The sequence below is a fragment of the Silene latifolia genome, chromosome 5, assembly GCF_048544455.1.
Source record: "Silene latifolia isolate original U9 population chromosome 5, ASM4854445v1, whole genome shotgun sequence".
NCBI classification, from domain to species: Eukaryota; Viridiplantae; Streptophyta; class Magnoliopsida; order Caryophyllales; family Caryophyllaceae; genus Silene; species Silene latifolia.
In genome coordinates this window covers 68,411,952-68,437,870 of record NC_133530.1, presented here as the reverse complement: position 1 = coordinate 68,437,870, position 25,919 = coordinate 68,411,952, and positions in this window count along the sequence as shown.

The following is a 25,919-nucleotide window of genomic DNA, read 5'->3' as shown; positions in this document are numbered from 1 at the left end:
CCGCAACCCATGCCTGCCCCCAAATTCTCGTATCCCTTCCGTCACCAATACGTCTTCTCAGACCCCGCTCCAAAACACTCCGTGCACCCATCACGCTCCTCCAGGTATAGCTCGGCCTTTGTCCCAAATTCGCACTCATAAAGTCTCCTGTGTGATAGTATCGAGCCTTCATAACGCGGGCCCATAAACATTCGGGTTCCGCTAAAAGCCGCCACGCCTGCTTCCCTAGGAGAGCATCATTGAAAAGCTCGAAATCACGGAATCCCATCCCCCCTTCACATTTCGGACGACAAAGCTGCTTCCACAAGACCCACGAAATACCTCTCTTCCCTTCCCCATGTCCCCACCAGAAGCGAGAAACCATCGATCGGAGCTCATTACAAAAATTCGCCGGGATTTTGAATACACTCATCACATAGGTAGGAAGTGAATTGGCAACTGCCTTTATAAGTACCTCCCTACCAGCCCTAGACAATGTTTTCCCACGCCAACCTTGTAACCGCTTACTTAACTTGTCACGAATGATATCAGTAAGAACCTTTTTGGACCTCCCAACAACCGTAGGCAAGCCTAAGTACCGCTCCTGGACCTCCACCTCGCTCACACCCAACTTACGAACCACCCCATCCCTTCTTCTTTATGGAACACCTCGGCTAAAAGGACACATTGGTCTTGTCCAAACTTACAAGTTGCCCCGAAGCAGCTTCGTATCTTCGCAGTATGTCACTCACCACTTCCGCTTCATCTTCCGTTGCTTTCACAAAGAAGATACTGTCATCCGCAAAGAATAAATGTGAGATAGTCGGAGCAGTGGCCGCAATACGCAGCCCGTGAAGAGAACCGTGCTCAATAGCCCTACGCATCAGATTAGATAAAGCCTCCGCGCACAAGATAAAAAGGTATGGTGACAACGGATCACCTTGCCTTAGTCCCCGCTCTGGTCTAAAACCCTCCGTCCGACTGCCATTGATGAGGACCGAGAAGGAGACTGATGATACGCACCCCATAACACGGCTTATCCACCCGCGGTCAAAGCCCATAATCTCCAAGACACGTCGCAGAAATTGCCATTCGATCCTATCATAGGCCTTAGCCATGTCCAATTTAATTGCCATATGACCCTCAGCCTGGTTCGAACACTTCATATGATGGAACATCTCGAAGGCTATAAGCACATTGTCCGTGATAAGACGACCTGGGGTGAAAGCACTCTGATTTTCGGACACAATCTCCCCCAGAAAGACTTTGAGACGATTTGCTAGCACTTTTGAGACAAGCTTATACACCACGTTACACAAGCTAATAGGTCGAAAATCTCGAATTTTATCCGGCGCTTTCTTTTTGGGGATCAAGACAATATTTGTCTCATTAAATTCTCCCGGGTCCAGCTCTCCTCTTAAGATTCCCAACACCGTAGCAATGACATCCGACCCAATAATATGCCAATAAGATTGAAAGAATAAAGCATTCATACCATCCGGTCCTGGCGCTTTAAGAGGGTGCATTTGATTCAAGGCTTCGACCACTTCATCCTCGCGGTATTCTTGTCTCAATGTTAGATTCATTCGCTCCAAAACCCGTCCTTCCAACCCTGTCAACACTGCGTCAAAATCACGCGGTTGTGATGATGAGAATAAATGCCGGAAATATGACGTGGCTACCTCCGCGACCTCATCCTGCCCTACACGTTCCAACCCATTATCATCTATGAGCATGCCAATATGGTTCTTCATTTTTCTCTCCCCCGCCCTAGAATGAAAGAACTTAGTGTTACGGTCACCTTCTGCTAGCCAAAGCGCCCTCGAACGTTGTCGCCAATATTGTTCTTCCTGCCGTCTAAGCGTGGCAATCTCAGCTACAAGCTTCCTCCTACTTCGAACCTCCTCCTCAGACCGGCTTCCATCAGCTAACCGAGCCAACTGTCTACTTTTACGCTCAATCATATACCCGATTTTCTTAATGCTCGACTTCTTCCAAAGTTGTAGCTCACGGGTGCAGGCCTTGATAGTTTCACCCAAAACACCTCGCCCTTTATCGACACCTCGCCGCACTGCCTCTTCACATCCCTCCTCCCCAATCCAAATTTGCTCGAACTTGAAACTTTGCCTAACAGCCGTTGCCCCCTCTCGGTTATCAAGAAGCAATTTGATAGGCGCGTGATCGGACCATTCCCGCGTTAAGTGGATTAGTTTTGCATAAGGGAATATATCCAGCCACGAGGTTGTACACATCGCCCTATCAATCATACTCTGCCTATTAAATTCTCCCGCTTGCCCATTATCCCAAGTAAATTGGTAACCCTCCCATCCAATGTCCTTTAGCCCACACTCATCCACAGCTGATTGGAAATTATTCATCTGCCACTGCGCTCTACTCCCAACTTTCATCTCAGTTGAGTACAAAACCTCATTGAAGTCACCAATGCATAGCCACGGAAGGTCAGACTGCCTACCCAGAAGTCGAAGAAACTCCCAAGATAGGTGTCTATCTGAAACAGAGGGCCATCCATAAAAACCTGTAACTCGCCACTCCCTCTCTCCTTCCCTCACCGTCACATCGATATGATGAAGCGAAGCCGTCATCAGCGTACAATCAACTTCCTTCTTCCACATAAGAGCAAGCCCGCCTGCCCTTCCCATACTGTCAACTTCAACCCCAAAGTATCCCTCCAACTTCTCCCTCACCTTCCTCATCTCACGACCACACAACTTAGTCTCACACAAAAAAAGTATGGCCGGGGCCTCCCTTCGTACAAGAGCACGAAGATTATTTACAGCGTCGGGGTTGCCCAAGCCCTGACAATTGAGACTTAAGAGATTCATTGGGCCCGGCGGGGTTGAGCTCTCTCAACCTCCGCCTCAGATATCAAGACGTCCCCGTCTGTAGTAAGTTTGAGTTTCTTGCTGCCTTCATCGACCATCCCCTCATCCCGCATCCTTTTCCCTATTTCTCCCTTCCCACTGCCTCTGTTCATTTCAATAACCCCTCTTGCCAATCTCGTCCATTTCCCAGACCCCTTCTCCGCCATGTTATTCCCAGCCCCTTCAAAGTCCGCACGCATACTCCTCATTCCCTGCATCCCTTCCTTTTCACTCGCATCCCCTTCTTATTCCACCCCCCCTGATTAGTCCCTCTTATAGCATCCACCTCATTCCCCCCTAGCACATTACTCCTCGTTGTCACCTCCTCCCTGCTTGCTTCAGTCTCATTCTCTATAAGCACCCCCAAAGCTAGAGCCATCTCGACCCCCTCCCCCTGCTTTGCCTCTGGTGACCTCGTCCCTCCCTCTCCGTGAATTCCACTTGTCTTATTTCCCACAGGAGCACTAGTCTTCTTCAATTTCAGGTGTAGAGCAATCGCTTGTAGCTTGTCAATCATCATCGCAATATCCAATTCACTTGCCCGCTGCCTTTCAGTTTCGAATTCAGCACTAAGATCCCTTCGTGGTCGACCCGGGCCCTCCGTAGATGTTTTTGTTACCTTCCATGGAGATGCTCGGAACCAATAACCAAAACGCAATTCCCCATCCTCATATGGCCCCTCGTCACAGTCTTTCTCACCATGCCCAATGTGTCCGCAACCGTAGCAGTATAACGGAAGCCGTTCATATTTTACATCAAATTCAATAACCCTGCCCCCTTCATTTTAATAGGCACTGACGGTTTCAATGGAGCATGAACATCCAGCAGTACTCGTATCCGGACAGCCCTATCAAGTTCGTTATTTGGCCCTGTTTCCATTGCAATATAGGTCCCTAACATGGCACCAATCTTCTGTATGTTCGCCTCGCTTGATCTCCCCACAATGGGTAAATCATAGACCCTCGACCAAATTGGAAAGAAAGAGAGCGGAACATCAGTAATCTTACCTTCGCAATTTGGTTCATTAAAGCACCATAGGAACTTGTCGAAGTGCCATGGCTGCCCCTCTAAAACCTTAGCTTTGTCACGCTCGCACCCAAATCGAAAAACAAACACTTTCTCCTTCGCATCGATGATATTTCCTGCCATTGGTTTAGTAGGGTTCCAAATTCGAGTCATCGATTCGATGGCAGCCTTCGCGTTGATTAATTTGGAAGCCCATATTTTCCCAACAAGAATCAGTTTTTCCTTACCCTTCTCCTCATCGAAGCCTTCTTCCCATTCAACGATTCCACCCTCGCCCTCCGTAGCCTCTCCCATCGGCCGTTTCCCGTCACGAATAAGGCCTCGCATCGAACTATTATCCTAACCCTGCATAGCAAAACAAAAGCACAAAAGAAAACAAAGCAAAATCCTATATCCTACGATGGAAATCGAAGGAAAGGACCTCGAGAAAGAGGAAGAATCTAAGAGAATGATAGAGTAAACCCTATGAGTCTCTAGGAGAGAGCAAACCCTCATTCAAGACCTGCAATAAATCAAATTGATATTAGAAATGAGTAATTTATCATGTTAGTAACATATCCATGTATCTCTTTCGAATTTTCGTCAAGTATTAAGGATTTGAGCGCGAAGTGTGACAGTTTCTTGCTAAACCGCAAAACCCTTCGAAAATGGCCCTATGCTAGTCCATTTTTGATGAAGCTTGACATTTTAGTACCCTTGAGTAATGGGTAAAATTGATTGCTGTTATGCGGGATTTTCAATTTGTGACAGCTTCTCCGGGACACTTTTGTATGGCATAATTGCTATTATAGCGAAATGCTGCCGAATGTTCGACTCAAACCCGCAACTTGGCTTGAATTTAGACTCGTCTTGACTTAACCTACCACGTGTGGTTGGGCTTGGAAAATCTGGCCAAAGATGGCCAGAAAGGCCGTTTTTAAATGCTTGAAACGCTTGAAAATGCTTGAAAATGTGTTTAACATCGCTTTATTTACTTCGATTTTGCAGTGGACATTCCTTCTGTGTCGGGAAGTGGCCCCATGGAGACTGACTTTGACCTTTCTACCGCTCCCATTGTGTATGCGGGAGCGACCCAGGAGATGGAAAAGGATATAGAGGAGGAGGTCCCGCGGGGGGCCAATGTAGGACGAGGCGGCCGTCAGCTCGTAGGAGCGCCTGAGTGGACCAAGAAATGGGATGGTAGACATCTAATTTGAGCAGTGGAGAGCCACCTGTTGTATAGGAGGGCGAGGAGCATGATAAGCCTTCAGCTTGACATTCCCTTATTTATTTATTTCTTACACATTTTATGCTAAAGAAAGATTTCTTTTGAATTGACGCAGGAGGTTGGGAATATGAGGTCCTTCTCTGGTTATACGACAACGATAAGAGCCTTCCAGAAGCTTTCGGAGGAGGAGAAGGCTATCATCGAGCTGGGAGCCTTTGGTGCCTTGGTAGAAGGCTGGAGGGAGATCAAAGAGAGGAAGATTTGGGCTAACCTCAGCCTGATTCTAGCCTTTCTTGATCGGTTATGGGACACGAACTCGACTTTCCATATGCCTTTTGGAGAGATTAGGGTCAACTTGGAGGACTACGACATGATCTCGGGTCTTCCGTGTGGAGAGGAGCCGTTGGTGTGGCCGTTGGCAGCCATGAGAGTAGAATCGGCCGAGGCGACGAGTCTGGTTGGCTGGAACCTTGCTGTGGGTGTGGCCCAAGTTCTTGGTTTGGTATCGAGTACCTAAGTCAGAGATTATTTCGTTGGTAGGGTTCCGGCGAGAGTGAAGATGGATGGACGCATGGTGCCTCCACCACCTTGTACTGCTGAGCAGCAGGCCCGTTTGTGGTTGTGGTGGTTCTTGTCTCTGAGTTACTTCGAAGACAAGGGAAGAGGCTATCGACGAAGCTTCTTTCGTTCCTTTCTGACTTGAGTAGCCTAGGTCGTTGGGATTGAGTCACTCCTAGTTTTGCGGTCCTCATGCGCTATATGAGGGCCATGGTCCGCCCGGAGCTGATGGAGAAGAGGACTTCTCCTGCCACTGTCGGTCCTGGACTCCTCTTGGAGGTATGAACCTTTCTTGAAAATATGAAAGATCATTTTTTTAGAAAACGATTTGTAATCATTATTATTTTGCATGCAGACGTGGGTGTAGTCTTACTTCCCTGGCTTTACGCCCACGGGGGCGGTGGACGTACCAATAACGTACCCCAACATGAGGGACTAGGTAGTGCGTCGTTAGAAGAGCCAGTGGTTTTCTTACGATGTTTGTCGGAGGGGCGTGAAGGCCCTGAAGTTAGAAAACGTAAGTGTCTTTGATCTTCATTTTATTTTTCCTTTATTTAGAGATTATCATAGGTATGACCCCTCATTTTCTTGCTTTAGTGGGTGTCCAGGCCCTGGGAGAGCTACTCTGGGGCTCCAGGCTTTGTGGCTGAGGTTCTTCATCCCCGGAGTTCGAGTAGGTTTCTATTAACGACACCCATGGGGCCTGTGTGGTACTTGGGTGAGCATTTGACTCGGCAGTGCTCTCGTGACACTTTTACGGTTCCCATCGACCCTTCACGGATAATGTTTAGGGAGCCTTTAGAGGCTGAGAGGGCAGCTCACCTGGCTGACGCGAGTGGTGATGCCCTCCTTCTCCCTGGTGAAGAGTACGTTGAGTTTGTTCACCAGAGGCTAGTGTACTGGCCGATCGTGGTAAGCATATTTACCGTTTACTTATCTTTGATAGATCTGATAAATGATGAATGATTAGCGAATAATGAACCACTTGTGTATTGTAGAAGATCGAGGTAGCGGGCGTCGAGCCCCTAGCTTTTCCAGAGACGTTGGAGTACATTGACTCGGCGGGCATGACGGTGATCTCGGAGATCCAGTCTTTTAGCGAGGCGGTGACTGACGCTGGCTTGGATGAGTGGCAGCACGTTGTGAGGAGGGTAAGCCCCCAGCTTTGGCTGTCTTTAGTATTTTATGCTTTATTACATAGGAATGCATTTGCTTGAATCTTCTCCGTATTTGAATGAAGGTGGCACCGTCCAGGTATGTGGAGCTATGGAGGATGGCCAACCGGCTGCAAACTACAGCCATTGAGGCCCTTACAGATGGCTCGGGGCGGCAGGTATGAAGCTTTTGTACCCGTCTTTATTTTTATTACCTCCAATTTTGTTAAGTGAAGTATAACTCCATTTTTCTGTGTAGAGGGAGCGTGAGATGGCGCAGTCCCAGGAGGAGACGGCCCGTTTGCTGAGAGAGCTCGAGGCCAGAGATGCTGAGATCGCTGCCCTTGAGGCGACAGTGGCTGAGCTGAGGGTTAGTCAGGACTAGTTTGTGGTGACTTAGGTTTGTACATTTGTACATTTTAGATGTCATTTTGGGCAGGAGCCCATATTTTGATGTATATTTTTGCATTTTGGTTGTATATATGGCGGCCTGTGTGCCTTTGCTACTGGGTGTTTGTTGTATCTCCAGCTTAGCTTTGAAAAACAGGTTTGGCGTGTGACGGTTTGCGCCGTCATGCTGCCGAAATTCATGTAGGAAATCACAAGCAAAACATATAGCAAAAGAATTAAGATGGCCTAAATTAGCGCGAAAAAAAAAGACGCGACCGGACGGTTGGGAGGGCTACCCCAAAAAAAGAATTTAAAAGAAACGTCTAAGTGTGTCATTAATATTTTTGAAAAAAGGGAGTGAAATGATTCCCCGAAAAAAATAAAATAAGAACGAGTCAGTGTGCGTATTTGGCAAAAATGTTGATTTGCCTCGAAAAGCAAACCCGTAAAAGATTAGGAAACATAAATTTGGTAATTAATTGAAATTACCGAATTAAGTCCCCATAGGAATAGGAAACTTTAACTAAAACAGATTAGGAAAGATCCCACGGCTGTCAAACGAGGAAAAGAGCCTGGGGAAGAGGCGCAGCAAGAGCCGCTCCTTCGAAGAGGCGCAAATTTTGCTGCGTCTTCTCTCTAGCTTTTCGGTTCTCGGCAAAATTTAGGAAACGTCGAATAGTATAAATAGAGGCTTCGATTGAGCTTCTATTCTTAGAATTCTCGCTTCCTTGACTTCGTCTATTACATAAAACCTCATATATCTTCTCAAATTTTACCCAAAAAATATGGATGCCTTTGAAAATCGCATTAAGGAGTGGACGAATGAATTTACAAATGTGGAGAAACACGACATGGGTGCTTTTAACTTAGGATCAATCATAAGTTTTAAGCTAGTGAAGGTAATTAGGCCCTTTTTGGATGCTTGTCTTGAATATTGGGACCCGAAGTTTCATGTATTTGCCTTTCCGGGAGGCGAAATTTGTCCCTTTCCTGAAGAAATTGCTGCGGTTAAAGGGTGGGACGCAGAAAGTGTTCCGGCTATACCCTCTAACTCTCAAGGCTATAAAAATAAATTTAGGATTTGCTTGGATTGACCAAGGCTGAGGTAGACCGTCTTGTGACCTCAAAAGTTGTCCGTATGTTTGAATTTGTCGATCGATTTATAAAGAGGGAGGACTCTACTATCTCTTATGCGGTGAGGCGCAGAGCTTATCGGTGCGTAGATAATGACCCAGGGGTTGACTCGAGCGTTTGAGCTATCACTTGACGATGAACTTACGGACTGTCATAAATCGTTCCGCACATCAAACATACGGCCCAATCATCACTGGGTGGTTGGCGGGAGATGTAGAAATGAGATATCTACAGAAAAACAGGGCCTACATCAGACAGCCTATATAAACGTGAGCCATCCGGCGATGCAAACAGGCCTGTCCTGGTTTGAAAATTGGAAAATGATTAGCCTGTTTAGGTGCGGGTAAACAGACGGTTTAAGGGACGTCTTCTGACCATTAAAAGGTTGGTAAAATGGTTTAAAAAGAGAGTGTTTGAACCCGTCTTGGTTTGAAAAGGTCCCTTAGACCGCTTTTATGTTAATATCAAGAACGAGACTTGAATAATCGTCATTGTATTCACAATATTCGATGTCGGGTTCGATTTTGCAAGTTTGACATGAATAGTTTTAAAAATGGTTATGAACTAATTGTTTTAAGTTAATTTGTTTGTGATTAGTCAATGTTTATCATCGTACTCGGGCTAAAATCCGACATGGTATGTGGAACCAAGGATGATTTTGCATTTATGACTAATGCATTTGTTTTGAAAATGTAAAGAAATGAAATAAAAGGTTTTAAAATACCTTTTAAAATGTAACTAACCAAATATTATCACCGAAACACGGATTAAACCGTCATGGTATTAGGAACCAAGGATGGAGAATAATTTATGGTTAAAAATTTATCATGAAAATGATTTAAAATATTTGAAATGGTAAAACCCGATTACAAATAATAAATGAAATAAGTGGAAAATGAGACAAAAAACGGCTGGATTAGGGCCCGAGAGGGTGTTTAGGCACGAACCACCCTGCTATACAAGGAACCCCTATCTCCGGTCAAAATCCGGTTTTGGCTCATTTAACCCATGTTTGAATCATGTTATGCATGTTTTAACATGTTATAGTCATAAAATAGATGAAAAAGTGACAGAAGAGGATTTTTACACCCTCATACTTACATGCTAGGCTTGAGACGAGAAATCGACGAAAGTGTATCAACTTGTTTGGTCGGAAAACTCGGTTTGAAAACCGTTTTAGCAATTTAAAAGGAGTGTTTTAAGTTTAATGATGGTGTAGTTGGTCGAGATGGTCGGTCAAGTGATTTAATGCACGATGACGTTACCAATGAATGTGTAAGGCTTGTGTTTTCGATCGTTAGGTCGAAAACATGTGTCGGTTTGTGACTTGAGAAGTCGAGTCTAGAATTTTAAGGGAGAAATGAGGGGGCAGACACTCGCATAATCTCAAATGGTGGCATTTGAGAGGTATTTATAGAAAAATGAGTGGTTGTGTGCGTTTTGAGCGACGTGGCTTGTCATACTACGGTTTTCTATGTCTTTGGGGACTCTATCGAGTGGGGCTTACTCTGTCGAGTAAGTATGTTTTTTATACGAAACAGTGTTCTGTCTGATGGATACTCGATCGAGTAAGTGTGACACTCGATCGAGTAAGGGTCACTCGATCGAGTAAGTGACTTACTCGATCGAGTAAGTGAGTTTACGGCCTGAGTTTTGACGGGTTTTGTTAATGATGCGATATTGGTATATAAAGACGTCTGTCACTTTTCTTAAATCTTTTTATCATTCTAAAAACCTAAATTGAGAGAAGGAAGTTACGTAAGTTGATTCATCGCATCATTAGTCGGATCATCGTGTTCTTTACGCCGTTGTGATCCTTGTGTCGAGGGTAAGTACCTTATACCTTTTATGTTGGGATTCGTTGGGTTCCTTTAAAACCCTAATTGGGTAATTTGGGGGTTTTGGTGGTATATGTGATTATGGTAGTAATTGTATGCATGTATGTTATAGGAGGAGGTTTCGTTGAGTAAAGATTCTGATTAGCTGCTAAGACCGTCTGTGTGGTGTTTGCTCTCCATGTAGGGTTTTCCCTACTCAATATTAATTACATAAGTGTGGTTGGTGATTACTGTTGTTGTTGTATATTGTATTTGCACTGGATTCTGATTTGGTGGTTATTGATAGTGTAGTATAATTGTTGTTGTATAACTGTCTGTGATCTTCGGGACGCGTCCCTGGCTGAGTGGAGTCACTTGCGGGAGTGGCTTCACACCCTTGGTTCGCCCTCTGTGGAACCCGCCACAGGAGGGGATGTGCACATTAAGGAAACTTGGGTTTATCACTCGATGAAGATGAGCGGGGATTTGGTGGGTACGGCTGCGGTCCCCCACCGGCAGCGTGGAGTACTTGTTGCGATGGGTACTCTGGCAGGGCTACACACTTTAGTGTGTAGTCAGTTGTGTAGATATTGGAGATGGAGACTGGAGATTTGTTTGAGCTGTTTGAGCTGTTTGTGATATTGTTCCTTTATGGTTTTTGTTTAGTGTAATCAGTACTAACCCAGTTTAAATGTTTTAAAAACTGTGGTGATCCATTCGGGGGTGGTGAGCAGTTGTTGAGCAGGTATGAGATGATGCGCATGGAATAGCTGGGATGAGTCATCACGTAGCAGATTTATAAGTCTTCTGCTGTGTCGAACATTTTGTAGTTGTTTAGTAGTTGACAGTTTTGAGAACCTTGTATTTCCTTTTTAACAGTTTTTGGAGTTTGGCTTGTATCACTTAAACTTTATTATCATTTAAATACGTTTCGTTATTGTCTATTTGAGTATCATTGCCTCGGGTAACCGATATGGTGACGTTTTCATACCTTAAGTGGTCCTGGTAAGGCACTTGGAGTATGGGGGTGTCACATGGCTGCATGAGCTGGTCGAAGAGGCGCGAGACATTTCGAGGGTCTTCGAGGTGTCTTGTCACTATCACGCAATTGTAATCATGATTTGTTCTATCCTATGTTTCGGATGACATGATTTTTACTTGACTATGAAGCGTTCCGGGAATACTTAACATGGAAGTTTTGAAAAGCTTTGTTTTTTTGTGTTTGACTCAGTTTGACTCTTTGTTGGAGTCGGGATTTGAATTTTGAGTCGTTTTTTTGTCCGGTGTCGGTTTTAACTCTAGTTAGTGTCATTGCGACCCCATCGTCGTGCCTAAAACTCCAGATACTTTTGAAATTTTTTGAAATGTTTTGTTTTGGAAATCCTTTTAAGTTTTCCGACGTATAGTTATATACAAACTGTCGATTAAACACTGTGATTCCTCAGCGTGTTGTAGTCCGATAATCATCGGGTGTTTGTTGGAGACTCGACAGATACTGGTTATCTACAAAACAATAACTAGCGCCCGAAGCGGGCAACCCCATGAAGGACCTCTAGTTCCACCATGGCACCACCCAATGGATATGAGGACCACCCTCCTCCACCAATCTCGAGGTCCAATAGGCCTCGGTAGGTACAAAACTATCCGAGTACAACTTCTTCCTCACAGTAAGGTGGCAGAAGGAGTAAGAAGAAGAATCGGCCGGAGGATCTAGATACCTTAACCTCTCCAATAGCCACACTTGGAGGATCCTTGGGGATCCAAACGAAGGAGCTTCTCCATAAGAGCCCTTCTTGTCCAAAGCTTGGATGATCTCGCCAAGTACCAACCATGATGGATCCCAGTCGTGCTCCATTTGCTCAACTACATGCACAAAGGTCATACTACCATAAAACTTTGGCCCCTCCTTCTGCAAAGCATCGACAAAGAGGTATGCATGCACTAGGCAAAAGGCAAGAGCCCTTCTCCTAGCCACCTCCGAGACATTAACATCCAACCGGTTTGAGAAAATGTTGATAAGAGCCAAATATCCACACCATAGGGAGCAAGGAGAGAGTTCACTTGGCTCGTTGACAAGCCCAACATTGAACGAAAATTCTCTTTGTAACACAACCGAGTCGGGGGAAGCACCGGAGTAAAACCCGGCCATCCACCAATGGCGCCCACTTCTTCGGCAAGAGGGCAAATTTCATCTTTCGGGAAAACGAAAACATGATGTTTCGAATCCAAAAAACGAGAACATGCTTCAAGGAACGAGGATTGCATCTTAACTTGACAAAGCACCAACAATTGACCAACTTCCATTACAACGAATTGATACTTCTCGGGAGGCGATAAATCCCGACACAAATGTCGCAGCCTAGTCGCACCTCTTTGGGCTGGTCCTCAGAATCCGCACTGTGATTTGTCCCTATCAAGTTGTGTTTCTTCCTGACACCTAAATCCTCTTGCCGCTGGACTCGCGCCTCTTCGGGCCTATCCAGGAATTTTTGTGTTTTCTCACACTCATATTTCCTTGTCTTCGCGTTTCACGAAATCCGGCACGGTTCCCTTGACGCAGCTTTAAACATACGAGTTTTTCTCTTCTTTTTTTAGGGGGGAATGGTTAGCCGCCCCGACCCGCGACGGATCGTTTCCATGTTAGTCTAAAATTGTGAATTTTTTTCGCTTTTTCGCATTTTCCCACAAAATCGAGAATTGATAACACGACGTTAATTTTCCTCCAAAATTCAAGCTCTTGCAAATCTGAGTCTTGATCTCACAAAAATCGAATTAAATACACTCGCAAAAATTTGAAATTCATCTGTGACGGTTTGATTTTTAGTTTTTTCGAGTTACAAATCAATTTTGGCAAAATTCGATGCAATTTAATCCAAACACGAGTTAATTGCTCAAAATTTCAAAAAAATTTCATTTGAAAAATCTAAGCGTGACGACCTGTCGTGGAATTCTCAAATTTTAATTTTCAAATTTTAACTTCGAGTCATCATGGTTATTTTTGTTTTCATCAAATACTTTTGTGTGTTTACGTTTATGTATATGTGTTACCTGTTGGTTGTTTTCTACACTAACGATGCAGGAACAAATGCAAAGTAAAAGAGAATCAACAGCCGACCGTGCACCTCCGAAACATAACACAAAAAACCAAAACAAAATAAATTACAATCGAAAAACACATATATACAAACCGCCTCACACAAAATGTAAATAGGTACAAATAGAAGTCCAAAACACGGGCAAACAACTACAACTACTCAACGCCTGCCGTTGGACCAGTCTCGGTCTCACGAGGAGTCGCGGGCAAAACAGACACCACCTCCTGCTCGGCCCCCCTCTCCGGAAAACTCTCCAACGTCTCGTACTCCATTGTGACGCAAAGCTCCTCCGCCTTAGCCAACTGAGCCCTAATAGAGGCAATCTCCGCGTCTCGGCTCAGCAACACGTCCTCACGACGCCTCAGCTCCTGGTCCCGACTGATGATCCCCAGCTCTTGTGCCTGGATCGTTGACCTTGCTGCGTCCAACTCAGCACGGACCCGAGCAAGCTCCACCGGATCCGCAGTGCCCTACAGAACACAATACAGGTCATTAAGATCTAAAACATAAAACGCACCACAAAAATACACAAAACAATTAACAAAAATTACTTGTGCGAGCCGAGACTCCCTCGCGGCCAGATCACTAGCAAGTGCCCTCCACCGATTAGCCATCCGCCACAATGCCTGATGACTAGCGCTCGACACCTACAACCATAAAAGTCCTTCAGCACAACAGGAATTTAAGGCAAAATACAAACAAGAAGGAATATTCAAATCAGAAACTCACCCTCAGAACTGTCAACCTCCACTCCATGCTAGTGTCAGTCACCTCCGCAGCCACAGGCTCTGGTAGACGCAGCTGTAACTCCTTGCCACCCAGACCCTGGAAGGTGGTCTGTGTCGGGAAAACTGGGGGCTGAGTCCTCATGAGCGCGTCAACACCCTACAATAAGAATTCACATCGAAGGTAACAAACCCTTCCACCAAAGAGCAAAAGAGGCAATGAAAAAGAAGAACGGAGGAAAAGATATCTCGATCGGGTACTAGGCAAGCCTCGACAAGCGGAAGGTGTCGTAGTCATCCTCCTGTAACAGCATCTCCTCACCTCCACGGCCGTGGAGATGGTCCTCGACCTCATCAGGTGTTGACTCCTGGAACAACGCCGTAGGCGGATCGACCGGCACTACAAAGGTCTCACTAAAACACTGACGAGCTAAACGCTCATCCAGGTACCAAACCGGCTTGATCACTGTCTTGAGGTACAAGCGCTGGCAACTGCGAGGTCGTAAACGCTCCTTGACAGCAGCCGGCACGCCTGTGTAGTGCTCCTAAGGCCACCCGACAAACTGCTCTTGGGTCAAAGCTAATCAACTAACTGAGGGCTTTCTAGGCTACCTAGTCATCCCATCTCTATCTGTTTCTACAAAACAAAAGAGATAAGAAGCATGACTTACATTACCAACCCTGAGGGCGTTCACCCGACAGGTGTAGTCCTTGTAAGTCGACTTGGTCGACTTTGTCCGAGCCACCGTCCAACCCCTCACGGCAGGGTAAGCCAAAGGCACGTCACCAGTCGTCCTCGGACCAAGGGGACGAGGTAAGCATACAACCAAGCCTGTAACAAAACACTACAACCACAAATCAGCCAATTTTTCAAAAATTGCCAAAACTCAAAAATCTATAAAAAATGAAAGTCAAAAACAAATAAACACAAAAAATGCTCGTACCTCCAAGATGAGGCCGGGACCAACCAAAGCGGGAGAACTCTCATCCCCCATCACCTCTGAACGAATTGCAGCGTGCAGGTTGATGCCTGTCGTTGTATGCACCAAAAATAATATTTATAGTCCAAACTACTACTATAGCTAGTGGCAGTCAGGGTCGAACCACAGGGAGGCGATGCAATTAATAGTTGTCTGATTTTAGTCTTCAAAGTAACAAGTGAGGGGGTTTGATTTGATTTTGTTCTGTAGCTAAAGCAGTAAAAGAAAACTAAACTAAATAAACGGATGAAATCAAATATTAAAAGGGTGCTAAGATGGTCGGTTCACTATAGTTTCGGCGGCAGTATACTAGGTAGGTCTAAAACAAACGCGTGAGGTGGGAAAATAAGAAGTCCTCTCGGTCCATTCTTACAGGTAGCATCTTTCGATCTTGCTACAGGTCCCTAATATCACTAATACTAACTTTCGTCCTGAAAAGTGACTAAAAAGGCTAAATTAACTCATCTTTCGATCTTATTAATCTAGTCGTCTTAATTAGGTAGGCTATCTCCCTTCCCTATCTTTCGATCTTTATTGGGTCGGTCAAATCCTAGGCATCCAACTAGTCGCGTGCACTCGATTTGTCAAACACGACAATTAAATTAATTAAAACGAAGGTAAAACTCACGTGGCCAGTCGATCGACCAGGGTGTGCGGTCGATCGACCATGACGCGATTCCAAGTCTACTATTCTAATGCCGTACATATGCATTCCAACCAAACAAATGACCATGACACATGCCGAGGTAAATATGGATATGTGAGGTATGGGTAAGAAGAGGCTAAGATAAATTTGGATAAAAACAGAGTTAAAAGCCAAGCTAGTAACTAAGGGAACCAAATTATAACAACATCCAACTTCTTGCTCAAAATTCCAATCGAACGGTGCTAATAGCAAGCACAAATCTCACAATCTCTGATATAATCAACTCTCCATAAGATATGAATGCAACATGGGAGCAAAAATCGCCATTTAATAAAGACTTTGAATTATGCGATTTGATTTTCTTTTCTTCTCGAGCATCGGTCGATCGACCAAGATGGGCAGTCGATCGACCGCCCTCCACAGTACAGCATGCGTTTTTTTTTTTTTTCCGAATCATTTTTCTTCTCTTTTTTTTCAATTCTTTTTTTCTTTCTTTCCTTCCTTTTTCATCTTCCCAACAACATCTCAAAATGAGCATATGCCACCAAAAATGTAGTAACAATCCCAAAAACTAAACTACTAGCTTGACAAGGGCAGGCTAAATGTAGGATGTAGTAACGGGACAAAAAGGTTATTTTTGGCTTTGTGAAGCTTATGGGCAAAATGAATAAAGGGGTGACCTCTACCATATGTGTCAACAAACCACAGACCGAATGCATACAGGTATTAAGCAGATTAAGTTCATATTTATGCATATTGATATAACATGTCTCATAAGGAGTAACTACTCACAATCTTAGATAAACTGGTCACAGATGACACCAGTTATAGGCTCTAAACCTCAGAATATGATGTAGTTTGCCAAAAAATCTAAGTCAAGTCTCAAGATTCAGCGAATAAATTAACGAAAACTCGTAGACTATGCATATACGATTCTACTAAAAACATGTCAATTAGCAAGGCTTAGGCATAAACAGCTGAAAATGCAATGTCATCATTAAAATACTACCGTTCCGACTCGACGTATATGCTAAAATAAGCGTGCATTTTTTTTTGAAATTTTTGAAATTTTTCAATTTTTTTGAGATTTTTGTATATAAATATGAAATAAAATAAACATTGCAAACAGAGTAATTAAACGTGAATGCAAAAACATATGAAATGCAACGCAAAACCCTTCCCCAAACCAAATCACACAATGTCCCCATTGTGCAAAATCATATAATGAAATAAAAGAAAAACGAGAATTTGCGAAAATTAACTACATAAGACATGAAGTAAGAACTCGGAAACTCACAAGACTTTAAACACAGCAAAAGGAAACCTCCCCAAACCAGCGTGAGCTAGGAGGTTTCAGTAGCCAGCAGTGCTACCAATAAGTACCTGAAAAGAACAAACAAAAGTACCACGCGTAAATCCGAGAAAACAATTATTGAAACGCAAAATTATGTGTAAAATAAAGAAACAGAAGAAAACAGAAATGAGTCGGAAAATAAAGTGGAGAAAAGACTCCCTCAACTCCGCAAATCGACCAAACACAGCAGGGGAATGATCGAAAATAGGTACAGCAGCGCAGGGCAGTCGATCGACCACATCACCCAGTCGATCGACCAGAGTGAACAGGAACAGAAGCTCCTGGAAGTCGCAGCTCAGTCGATCGACCAGAGGAGGCAGTCGATCGACTGAAAAACCTGCTGTAAGTTCTGATTTTCTTCGAATTGGCTCAATAAATTGAGCCAACATGGTCTATAAACCTGCAAATACACATAACGACGCGCCCAAAATTGCGCAAAACCCAAATGTAAAGTCTAAAGTGTTTAAAATCCTAAGCAAACTTATTAAAATGCGAAGTCTCGCGCACACAAAAGCAATAAAAAGAGTTTAACAAAAGCAATAAAATGAATGGTTTATAAAGCATTTGATCAACTAGTAGTTGATCAAGAACGGCCACGGAATAGCCCACTTGCTCGGCTTCTGGCTACAAGAAGTAGCCTCTACAGTGCTCATCCCCTCAGCTTCACTCTTCTCAACTCCAACATCTGCAGAACTCAACGGATCAACAGCTTCAGCATCTCCCTAATCAATAACTTCGTCTGACTCGTCAAAATCCAAATCGGACTCCGTCACTTTGACTGGCTCCTCATCAGGCTCCTCATCAGGCTCCTCGTCAGGCTCCTCATCAATGCCATAGCTAAGACATCCTAAACCGCCTCTTTGAACGATTGGCTCCACAGCTGGAGCAACATGCGGCTCTTCCTTCCCCAAACCAGCTCTTGCAATATCCAAAACAGAAGAATCTTCCTCCAATTTGCTCCCAATCTGGGGCGGAAGTGTTATAGCAGAAACAGGCATAGAGACAGGCATGTCAGATAGCATAAAATAGGATTTCTTTTCAGAAACCGTATTACAAGTGACTGGTCACATGGGGTCTTTCTTCTTAGCTGTCTGGGCAAAGACAATGGAGTGCTTCCCGACTTTGAAGGTCAGAGTCCCTGAACCAACATCTATAACTGCACCAGCAGTGTGCAGAAATGGTCTACCCAATATGATAGGAATGTGGGCATCCTCGGGCATATCTAGTACAACGAAGTCAACAGGGAAAAAGAACTTTCCTATTTTCACAGGAATGTCTTCTAAGACTCCTATAGGCTGGACCGCAGAACGATCAGCCATCTGTACTATCATGTTGGTAACTGCAAACCTAGTCAATTTCAACTTCCTAGCAAGACTCAAAGGCATGACACTAATACTGGCTCCTAGGTCACATAAGGCCTTCTCAATAGAAAAGGTGCCAATACTACATGGGACTGAAAAACTACGTGGGTCTTCTAGCTTATGAGGTGCAGTGTGGGTCAAATAAGAGCATGACTCCTCAGTTAGTGCGACAGAATGCACAGTTTCAAGTGACTTGTTCTTAGACAAAAGTTGCTTCATAAATTTCATGTAAGCAGGCACTTGATTAAATAACTCAAGAAAAGGAACTTGTACGTTTAAGCTACGAATAACATTTTCAAATTTGTTAAACGATACCTGTTCCTTCGTCGGCACTAATCTCTCCGGATAAGGGGCTGAAAGAAGCAACTTAGCCCTCTCCTCTAGGTCTCTCACGCCGGCATCGGTGGACTTAGGCTGAAAATCCACTACCTTCTCTTTGTTGAAGCTCGAACCCTCTTCAGACCGTCTCAAAAATGAACCATTAATCGTCATCGGGTCATACTTTGGAACCGGGACTGACCCATCAGCATTTGGGTCTTGCCTCAATATTTTCGGAGTAGTCGTACCCCGAAACAATTGGTCCCTCAAGTTATTTGGCATTGGAGGACGAAAAGACTCACCATCAGCAGCGTTGTCAGTCGATCGACCATGCATGTCAGTCGATCGACTGACTTCTACAGGAACAGAAGCTGTATCTTTTCGCGGAGTGGTCGATCGACTGGGTATATCAGTCGATCGACTGATATACCTGGTAGACGTCTTTTTCTTGCCACTGTTCGTCACTGCCTTCTTCTTGCTTGGTTCCGCCTCATCTTTTCTAGTGACATCCTCGACCATAGCGGTCCCCTCAAGGGTGGACCCACTCCTCAAAGTAATAGCATTAAGGGTCTCCTTTTGATCCGTCTGCGACGGTAAATGACCCGGAGCTCGAGTTGCACTCTTGCTAGCCAATTGAGCAATTTTTCTCTCCAACATCTTCATCCCGGCCTCTCTAGCTTGAGACTCTTTCTGCAACAAATTTTTCAATTCGGCAAATTCGGAGCCTTGGGACTGCTGCTGCTGAGGAACATACGGAGGCTTTTGATATGGCTGCTGCTGCTTATATAGGGGCACATAATTCTGCTGCTGTTGCTGCTGTGGAGGTGGAGTCGGATTTAGGACATTTTGGCTACTCCACCTCAAGTTCGGATGGACATTCGGCTCAAAGTAAGTATTTGTCTGCCTATAATGTTGAAAGGCAGCACAAGACTCATAGGGAATGCTGCAGTTGTCTGAAACATGTCCTTCTCCTCCACATCTTTTGCAGACAAAAGGACCGTCTGAAACAGCATTCACATGATAGATCCCTCCTTTTGAAGCTCCTCCCAACTCGTACTTATCAAATCTCGCCTTAAGAGCCTCTAATGCAGCTACAGAAGGGGATTCAGCACTCCTCCTTTGATTTCCCCTGGAATTTCCATACTCAGCTTTATGGGTGGCCAAATCATCAATAATTTTCCACCCCTTAGTTTCTCCAACATTCTCCTGGAATCTACCATTAGCTGCCGCATCCAGGATCGCCCTCTGATCGTCATAAAGCCCATTATAAAATTGATTGCATGGGCTCCATTTCTCGAACCCATGGTGCGGAATAGTTCGCACCAGCTTCTTGAAACGGACCTATGCCTCATGAAAATTCTCAGCAGAACCCTGTTTAAAGCTCGTGATCTGAGCTCTAATGGCATTCGTCTTCGAGGCAGAGAAATATTTCTTGTAGAATGCCAGGGCCAACGACTTCCAATCAGTGATCCCGTTAGCAGCTCGATCCTGATCTCGGTACCACTCACTTGCAGCATCACGAAGAGAGAATATGAACATAGTCTCCTTCACCTGGTCCTGGGTCACACCGGTTGGTGGGGGTATGGAACAACAATAATCAATGAATGTCTCCATATGTTTGGCTGCATCTTCATTTGCAGCTCCCCCGAATTGGTTTCTCTTAACCAAGTTGATATAGGACGGTTTTGGCTCGAATTTTCTGTCCGTCCCTGGTAATGCGAATCCCTTATAGAGATTCTCAGCTGTCGGCTCAGAGTGACTGGCTATACTTACTTCTTCAGCCATGTCTGGAGATGTGACGGTCTCAGCTGAAGAAGTAGAAATAGGTGACGAAGGTGGATCCTCCTCAAAAAGCTCGTTCTCGTAGTAACTAGACAGAGTACTCAGCTCTTCCTCTGCCGGCAATACTCTAGATTATCGTCTCAACTCACGCAAAGTCTTCTCAATCTCGGGATTAAACGGTAGTAATTCACCACCCTGTGACCTGCGTATAAGAAGAAACTACAAGTAGAATATGAGAATAGTTTAAGGAACAGATGTCCCTTAAACTAAGAGAAAGACTAAAAATAGAAACAACTAAAATTTTAAACAATTGCCTCCCCGGCAACGGCGCCAAAATTTGATGCTTGTCGTTGTGTGCACCAAAAATAATATTTATAGTCCAAACTACTACTATAGCTAGTGGCAGTCAGGGTCGAACCACAGGGAGGCGATGAAATTAATAGTTGTCTGATTTTAGTCTTTAAAGTAACAAGTGAGGGGGTTTGATTTGATTTTGTTCTGTAGCTAAAGGCAGTAAAAGAAAAGTAAACTAAATAAACGGATGAAATCAAATATTAAAAGGGTGCTAAGATGGTCGGTTCACTATAGTTTCGGCGGCAGTATACTAGGTAGGTCTAAAACAAACGCGTGAGGCGGGAAAATAAGAACTCCTCTCGGTCCATTCTTACAGGTAGCATCTTTCGATCTTGCTACAGGTCCCTAATATCACTAATACTAACTTTCGTCCTAAAAAGTGACTAAAAAGGCTAAATTAACTCATCTTTCGATCTCATTAATCTAGTCGTCTTAATTAGGTAGGCTATCTCCCTTCCCTATCTTTCGATCTTTATTGAGTCGGTCAAATCCTAGGCATCCAACTAGTCGCGTGCACTCGATTTGTCAAACACAGCAATTAAATTAATTAAAAGGAAGGTAAAACTCGCGTTGCCAGTCGATCGACCAGGGTGTGCGGTCGATCGACCATGACGCGATTCCAGGTCTACTATTCTAATGCCGCATACACTACAGATTCCCTACATCCTAGCACAAGGTATTTAGCTACTCATACTGGAAATAATAACAACAATAAACTTAACAATTAAAACATCCGAATTCATACTTAAATTGATTAAATGAACAATTAACATAAAACAATAATTTGTTTTCCGGGAGATCTAACCTAGCAATTCTATACTACGAATGAAAGCAATAAAATTGAATAATGGGACAGAAGAATACCGTATAGAGGAATTGTAAAGGAAAGATCAAAACCGAATGCAAAACAGAAACTTTATTAATGAAAGAACAAAAATCTCAAGAACCCTAATTATTTTATGATAAAGACTGAATAAAAACTGGATGAAAACTTAATAATGTCAGGTTACGTTATATAGAGATATAACGTAACACTTATTCCTAAACCTAATATACAATGGGCTTTGGAATTCTCGTTCTATTTCTTTAATTGTGCGTATCAGCTCGTATGATGGTCGATCGACCAAGATGGGCAGTCGATCGACTGGTCTGCGCTGAACAGTGGCCTCTGATCTTCGTGCTCTGGTCGATCGACCATAAGCATCAGTCGATCAACTGGAGTAGCTGGTAGTTAACTTCTAATTCTTCATAAAATTATCTTTCAGGCCTCAAAATGCGCACCAAGTTCGTTCCTTGTGTAAATACTTCATGTCAAATGCAATGCAAGGTACTCGGGGACGGATTTAGGTTGATTTCCGCTGGATTCTTCACATTTCTGCAATAAAGTACAAAAACACGAAAGTAGACGGAAATGGGGAGAATAGTAGCATAAACTACATAAATGAGCTCTGAAATGCGTGTAAAATGAGGTGTAAAACATCATATAAATGACACGCATCACAGGTAACTGGTAAAACTTGCCAAAACCGGCGTCACCCAGTCATACGGACCCAAGGCGTCTAGGTCAGCAAGCAGAGGAAGTACCTTGGTCGACAAGTGCTCACCCTTGTCACCAAAGTACGTGGTACCCAAGAAGTACCACAGCCACAACCGCGCCTCCTGCGCGCCAGCCTCAGCCTTAGCCTCCAGACTCGCCAACGGCGCTGGAACAAAGCCCGCCACTCTCCCCCTTAAGTGGTCCCTCACATATGAGTTCGCGATCAGGAAAGGAGCAATGTCAGTCGGCATAAGCAAAACCTTGCCGATCAAACCCATAACCAATGCAGAAGACACTCTCTCCGGCGTCTCCGGAAACTCAACAGGCGTCTCGCCACAGGGAAGGCCCGATATCATGGCAAAATCCTCCAAGCTGACACCGACCTCCCCAAACTCCATGTGGAACGACGACGTCGTATCCCAGTAACGGTCCTACATAGCACGGATCAGACACAGGTTCGACCTAATCGAATCCTTGTGAATGTCGTGCCAAGCAGCCACCAACGACCCCACAGCCGACCTCTCTATCAACGCCCTCGTATCGGCCCAGAGAACGTCGTAGAAACTCAGACAAGTCGAGAAGTCTAAGAAGGTCGTCATGGTAGCAATCTCCTGAAATTGGGAAATAAACAACATCAGAATACCTATTCAGGTCTGAAACAACGAAAACAGTAAAAACTCAATAAAGCAGCAAACTCACCAAGCCCTTGTGTGCCCGGTAGGATATGTGAGTGTCTAGCCGCAACAACAGCTGGCTACCGTCAAAGCTCTCAGTCCAAGCAGGCGCCGCCCGCAGGTTCAACTCCTGCGGAGCCGTAACCCGTCTAGCGTCCCAGCCCGTAACAAAGGCGTCATCCATGTCCGTCTCCACTCTCCGTCTCTTTCCCCTACGAGACTCCACGCGATGGAGAGGAGGCCTCTCAATGACCCTAGCGACGTTCTGAAGCTCCCGTCTGGTGGGCCGAGTCGATGTTTGAATTAAAACCCGTACACACATACGGATTTTTTATTTGTAGGTAGCGGGCTATATATGCCCTCTCTATGTTTGTTTATGGGTGAGATGTTCAAGTCAGGTCGTGTCTACCCATCTAATCCAAAATGTGAAAATGTGAAATTTCAGGAAAAAAAAAATTCACAATTGTTTTCGAAATGTTGGACTTAGAAGAAGCTTCGTTTCAAATGTTTGCGTGTTATTTAACCCATATCAAAGGATACGCAAAGATCGGGTGGGTAACCCATTTCTTTTCAAATGTTTAAGTTTCGGGCCGAAGGCCCATATATGATTTAAAGTTTTCAAACTGTTGGACTTCAAAGAAGCACCATGTTTGCAGGTTAGTTAACCCATTTCAAATGATATGCAAAGATCGGGTGAGTAACCCATTTCTTTTGAACTGTTTACGTTTCGGGCCGAACGCCCATCCATGATTTCAAAGTTTTCAAATGTCACGGAAATTTCATGTTATTGAATTATTATGATATATGCATGCATGCTCCAACCGGGGGCTCTAAAAGTCGGAGACTTTAGAACCCATTGCAACTGAGGGCCGACTCTGAAGTCGTTAGCTTCAGAGACCATTTTTGAACAGGAGAGTTCTTCGCCAAGCAAGGTGATCCATAGCGGATCGTAACAGATACAGATAAATCGCTCCACAGCAGAGCACAAATGGAAATATACCCCGGTAGGGATACAATTAATTGATATTTGATTCGATAATGTTGCTCGGGTTTGAGCATCGATAGTATGAAGATGTATCTCCAATGTATAAAGGCAACCTCCCTTTGGAAAACTCCGTTTTGGGCCGTGAGTTGCGGGATGCCGAGCCCATGTTTGATCGGGTTTGAGCATCGATTGTATGAAGATGTATCTCCAATGAATAATGGCAACCTCCTTTTGGAAAGCTCCGTTTTGGGCCGAGAGTTGCGGAACACCTAGGCCATATTTGCCGAACTACGATGCGGGTTTGATTCTGTCACAAACGGATACGTAGGCCGCCTTGAACGAGGCTCAACCCAACTTTGATTCGAAATGAAAAAGAGAGTTGCGGAATTCAAGACCATGTTTTCCGAACTATGATGCGGGTTTAATTCCGTCACAAACGGATATGTAGATGTCAAGGTTCAAAATGATGAGGTTCAAAACACTGAGGTTCATAAAAACGATGATGGAATAATGAAATGATGATTTTTTGGTTCACATACCTACCCCGGGTTTCCAAACCTATTTATCCCTGGGTTCCCAAACCTACTTATCTCCGAGCTCCCATACCCTTTTTGAAGACTCGGACTCCCATGTTCAGATTCCTAAACCATTCCGAAGTTTTAGACTCCTACGTCGAGGTTCCTATACCATCTACAAATTTTCGGGCTCCAATGCCATTATAATTTTTGGACTCCCATGTCCGAGTTCCAACACCAGTTTGGAGTTTTGGACTCCCATGTCTGAGTTCCTACACCGTTATGAATTTTCAGACTCCCATGTCTAGGTTCCCATGCCATTTATGAAGTTTTAGACTCCTAGGTCCGGGTTCCTACACCGTTATGAATGTTTGGGCTCCCATGTCCGGGTTCTCAGGCCATTTATGAATTTTCAGAGTCCCAAGTCCAGGTTCCCATACCGTTTATGAAGATTTGGATTCATATATCCGGGTTTCCATGTGACATTTATGAAGTTTCGGACTCCAAGGTCCGGGTTCCCATACCATTATGAAGCAAGTTTTGGATTCCCATATTCGTGTTCCCATATCATTTTGAAGTTCTTACACTCGAGGATTCTCATATCCGGGTTCTCACACCATTTTTGAAGTTTTGGATTGATATCGTTGGGCTCTCACGCCATGTTAAGATTTTGGATTCTCATATCTGATGTTTCTGCACAACCTTGAAGTTCTTTTAACAGGATTATCACACTCCGGCTCTCATGTCCGTTGGAAGTTCTCATTTGGGGATCTTATGTCTGTATGGCTCTTATGCCAGAAATCATTTGGGTCCTCCTATGCAAAGGTCGAGGTGTCTAGAACCGTGTTGCAGGTATGATCTCTTCTTATGGATGGCGAGCTTATGTACGCAAATCTAATAGACTATAATGACCCACGGAATCCCCAGGTCAGTAGACTGTGGGTATACTTTGACTTTTGCCCTGTCTAAGCCTCAATCAAAGTGGGGACTCTGTAGATACCCGTATCTATCGATATTAAAATTTATAGTGAATCTGCTAGCCACCCGATGACGATATGACACATGTATTCTCAAATGACGTACTCATGATACGGATATGTCACGTGGATGTCAAGCAAGTTTACGTCGACCGTTTTTGTTAATTTAAATTGACATTTTGAATGTTTTGAAATAAATGGTTTTTGTTTCATTACATTTGGTTTTGAAAATTTATGAAATAAAAGTTTTTATTTCATTTATTTAAATTTTGATGATTTTTGAAATAAATGTAATTTATTTCATTCGATTTAAATTTAATTCGAATTGCGAGCTTTTATTTACGATTTATCGTTATAAATTGTTTTTAAAAGTTTTAATTTGGATTTTTGATTTTTGGTTTAAAAAATCGAAGTATTTTTTTTGGGATTTTTATTTTTGGTTTAAAAAATCAAAGTATGATTTTTCTGA